Below are 5,170 nucleotides of genomic sequence, written 5' to 3'. Positions count from 1 at the left end.
GAATGGAGCTAAAACCAGTTATTTGGGCAAGGCTAATTGCTGCAACATTTTCTTCAGAGTCAAAAAGTCTTTCATCACCGAGAATAACTGTGTTGTTACGTATGCCTTTAAGGAAGATATGTTGTAGAGTTTTATGTGAAACAGAGACAGAAGAGGGTGGGGGTGTAAGCAGTAGAAATCCACATGTGAGCATCCCCACCTAATGGGATGTGACAGAGTATTCAACTGGGACTCTTGTCATCTGTAGTATGAGAATTGCTGCAATCCACAACTCTAATTTAAGTTTTCCTTTTGATTAGAACTGAAGCACTACCACCAGTTCTAGGGCCTGGTCATAATTACAAATTATGCAGTTGAGTTTCCCACATTTGGGAAAATCACAAGGAACAACCCAACTGAACTGTGCAATGGAAAGGTAACACACTAGGGAAACCACCTTCTTTATCATGGTATTCCCCGTGCCAGATAACTATTTTGTCATTTTATATTCATATCTGCATTTATCTATCACTATATACAGGTACTCTCTCATATCCTATTAAGTGTATATATACACATATATCTATCTCTCTCTCTCTCTATATATATATATATATATATATACATATATATATATATATATATATATATATATACATATATATAAAATGTATGTCTGATATATATATATGTATATTTATAGATATATATTCACACACACACACACACACACACACACACACACACACACACACACACACACACATACACACACACACACACACACACACACACACACACACACACACACACACACAGATATATATCTATATATATATATATATATATATATATATATATATATATATATATACACACACACACACACACACACACACACACACACACACACACATATATATATATATATATATATATATATATATATATATATATACAAATAAAAAAAAAAATATATATATATATATATATATATATATATATATATATATATATATATATGGGTCTACTTCACATAATCGAACATCCAAATGTTCGACTTTCATATGGCTGAGCCCATAAGATCAAACATTTGAATGTTCGACAATGTGAAAAAAATAAATAAACAAAAGAAAAAGAACTAAACAGTGCTAGCAAGAGGGCAAGCTCCCCTGCTCCCGCCACATCCCCACTATTTGCATATACCAACTCCAAGATCAGGCTACAATGCGGTAAAGGGAAATCTTCCCATTCCGCACTCTATGGAGATCCCCATTCAGACACATTCAAACTTTTACAAGTTCTATCATATGGTCTCGGCCATAAAGAAAGTCAAACTTTTAAAAGTTTGACTATCTGAAGGGGTCGATATCAGCATATTGAATGCTGAAAACGCCAAATGCAATTTAATCGAACTGAAATGTTTGAAATCTCAAAAGAAAGAACTGACGCAACATCGATTTCTTTCCCAAGGAAAGTAATCGGTGTTCTGTGCAAAAAAAAAAAAATGTCAATACTTTAAACACTGACCCACACCCCCAAATGAGGGGGGCTGTGCCCCCCACACCCCCCCTACTTAAATATACCAACTCTGAGACCGCACGGCAGTTGAGGAAATAGCAAACTCCTATGACGGCCCACATTTCAGTTCGATTAAATTAAATTTGGCATTTTCAACAATCGAAATGCTGATAGGAACCCATATATAAGTATGACTGTTGCCGAGGCTGTACTATAGTGCGGGTAAGGGAAATGTCACTTTTCCCCACTGTAGTGCTGTCTCAGAGGGAGAATATTTAAGTAGGGTGGGTGTGGGCCCCCTGCTAAAATGTAAATGAAGTGTTTTTTTTTTTGTCACACGCTTTAACAAAAGCTCTTTTTCGATAAAAGCGTTTTCGTTAAAGTGTGTTCGGGTTGTATGGATTTGGACGTTTGCTCAGTCGAGCAAACGTCCTAGATATATATATATATATATATATATATATATATATATATATATATATATATATATATATATATATATATATATACATACATATATATCTATGTATGTGTAAATGCATATATATATATATATATATATATATATATATATATATATATATATATATATATATATATTTATATATGTTCATAGGTAGGTACTAGGCTATCTGCTTGAGGGCATTTATAAGCCTAGCCAGAGTGTGTCGGGTTTCACCGCCCCATTGATTAATTAACTGAGCCTCTGTCAAGCAGAGCCAATGAAGTTATCCCAGGGGTGTACTTTCTGTTACCCATCCACTCATCAAGGCTTCTTTTGAAGAGTGTTAGTGAGGGGCTCTGCCTAATGTAGTTAGGAATTTTGTTCCAAAGCATGGGGAATCTGTGACAGGAATCTATCCCTCCAGCATGTTCTATTTATTGTTGTGGTGAGGTTTAGCTCACTAGAGCATGTGGCTCACAGTGACTTGGATTTCTTTAGATGGAGCATGTCCATCAATTCTGAGTTGGACATGGCTTTGTAAGTCAGGCAGAGATCACCTCTCAGTAAGCGATATACCACTGAGTACAGCCGGAGTTTTTTCAGTCGGGCTGCATAGGACATATGTTTGAGGCCAGTAATCCTCTTGGTGAGGTGCTTTTGTGCTCTTTCAAGCTGTTGGAAGTGTCTTGTGAGGTACATCCCAAATGGGGCATTGTACTCTATGATTGGTCTGATGAGTGAAGAGTAGAGGGGCAACATAACCTCTTTATTTCTAGATGCAAACCCCTTAGTAATTAGATGGGCCACATAGAAGGATTTTTTAACTACTTTGGCAATATGATTGTCAAAGAAGAGATTACTATCTACCTGGGTCCCTAGATCTCTTATTACCTCTTTTGTATTAAGGAGCCTGCCGCCTATGTGGTAATTCATGGGTGTTTTGTTTTTCCCATTCGGGATAACTATACATTTTTTGGCATTTAGCTTGAGGACATGACTTTGACACCAGGTGTCTGTCTCAGTAAGGCCTTTTTGGAGGATGTCCGTGTCAGCCGGAGAGTCAATTATGGCTCCCAGTTTGCAGTCATTGGCAAACTTGGTTAGCCATAGTCCTCCTGTGTTTGCCTGTACTTCTGAGAAATATATGCCAAACAGTAGGGGTCCCAAAACTGAGCCTTGCGGGACACCACTTGTGACTGGCTTAGAGTCAGACCTGGAGCCCGCTATTCTTACCATGTGAGTTCTGTCTGTAAGGCAGTTGGCAACCCATCTTGTGACGTAGGGGTTTATGCTCAGGCTGGTGAGTTTTTCTATAATACCTGAGTGAGGAATGGTGTTGAACGCCTTGACAAGATCAAGGTAGGCTGTGTGAACTACCTTTCCCTCGTCTATTGCCTTGGTAACTGTCTTGAAGAAGTCAACCAGGTTTAGTAGGCATGATCTGCTCTTAACAAAGCCGAACTGGGTTGGATCAAGTGTTTGGAGGTTCCCAATGTCTTTGTTAATGAGTTTCATGATGATTCGCTCCATAGCCTTGCAGACCAGGCTAGTCAGGCTTATGGGGTGATAGTTACCAGGGTCAGTTCTGGCTCCTCCTTTGTGGAGCGGAATAACCATTGCTGTGTGCCATTCTATGGGCATGTAGCCTGTGGAGAGGCTGAGGTTGAACAGCATGTTTAGGTGGGGGGTTAGTTAGTTCAGTAGTTCATGCAAGACGCAGCCTGGGACACAATCTGGCCCCATTGATGCTGTGTTTTTGGCTTTTGAAAGGGCTGTTTTCACCTGTGCTTCTGTGATTTCTGGGACACTACAGTTTTCCGGTATTGTTGTGGGCCCTTTTGAAGGTGAGAGGGAGGTGAAGTTTGCAGTGAATCCATCTACCAGTATGTTGACAATATCAGTAGGGTCAGTTTATCTCAGAGCATATCTGCGGGTTGCCACTTATATTTTTGACATAGCTAAAGAAGGCTTTATGGTTATCTTTCAACTCCTTGGCTATTTTTCTTTCGAAGTTAGCCTTGGATGATTTTATGAGGGACCTTAGTTTCTTACTGTTACTGATCAGGGATGTCTTTCCTTCTTGGGATTTGCTTTTTTTCTGAACTAGTTTCCTCCTTTTGTTGTATAACCTGTTTATGGCAGGGTTCCACCAGACTGGTTTCCTTCTCTTAGGGTGAGTCTTGGTTTTGCTAGGGATGGCATGATCCATGCATCCTTGTAGGTGCTCATAGAGTGCAATTGTAAAGGATTCTGCATCTTGGGCAGTGTTATCCTTTAGCGTGGCGGCTGTGAAACTTACCACCTCTTACTTAAGTAAGGTGAAGTTTGCTTTAGAAAAGTTTGTCACTGTGGTTTCCTTGGTTGGGGGTGGTGGTGGGGTGTGGACATCCAGGGTGATTAGTTTATGGTCTCATCTAACCAGTGACGGGTTGACCTCTGGTATGGAGCACCTGTCACCCATGTTGGTGATGACCAGGTCCAATATGTTGTGGCCTATGGAAGGGGAGTTTACCAGCTGATCCAGGGCATTTGAGTTGAAGAATTCCAGGAAGTGCTGATCCTGGGAGTTTGTACTCAAGTAGTTTTCCCAGTTAATGGTAGGGTAATTGAAATCTCCCAAGATCAGGGTGTTCGGTAGGACCTTCATGTTTTCCATTGTCTCCAGAAAGGTGGAGTGGTGGTCCTGGGTCATGGAGGATGATCTGTAGCAGGCCACAATTTGCATTGCAGATTTGCCCGATGTTAGTTGCACATGTATGATCTCAGAGATATCATGCTGCGCCACTAACCTGGAGGTGTGGGTATCATTGATTAATATGGATACACCCCCTCCTTTTGTGTTTCGGTCCTTGTTCTGTGGCCGAAATATGTGGTATGAGTTGTAGCCCAGTAGTGCTGGAGTGCTCTCTGGAGCCTTGAACCAGGTTTCAGTTACTGCACAGATGTTGACGTTCTCCATACTTAGGAGTGCTTTGAGCGCATGCATTTTGAGATTTAAACTTCTGGCATTGAGTAGCATAACCCACAGTTTTTTTACTTGTGCTGTTTACGGAGGTGGGTTTGAATTTTGAGCCTTGCCTAAAAAAGGCACTATGGGGCAGCAAGAGCCTTGGCCAGTATTTGAAAGCCAAGGGGTGACAGGTGCAAGCTGTCTCTTGCAAAGCAATGAGGCCTGTCGAGCATGTCATCCCAGGCTGACAGACACTGGATCCCCTTTGAATGACA

At 40.6% G+C, this 5,170-nt stretch overlaps 1 non-coding gene across 1 annotated transcript; it reads right to left on the bottom strand.

The window, feature by feature from the left end:
* Positions 1-313: 313 nt before the first annotated feature.
* LOC122800552 lies at positions 314-473 on the bottom strand. Its single transcript, XR_006364580.1, has one exon. It is a non-coding gene; the product is annotated as a U1 spliceosomal RNA (small nuclear RNA).
* Positions 474-5,170: the final 4,697 nt, after the last annotated feature.

The sequence above is a fragment of the Protopterus annectens genome, chromosome 4.part0 (assembly GCF_019279795.1).
Source record: "Protopterus annectens isolate FY-2018-M chromosome 4.part0, PAN1.0, whole genome shotgun sequence".
NCBI classification, from domain to species: Eukaryota; Metazoa; Chordata; order Ceratodontiformes; family Protopteridae; genus Protopterus; species Protopterus annectens.
This window is presented reverse-complemented; position numbering and strand designations above follow the sequence as displayed.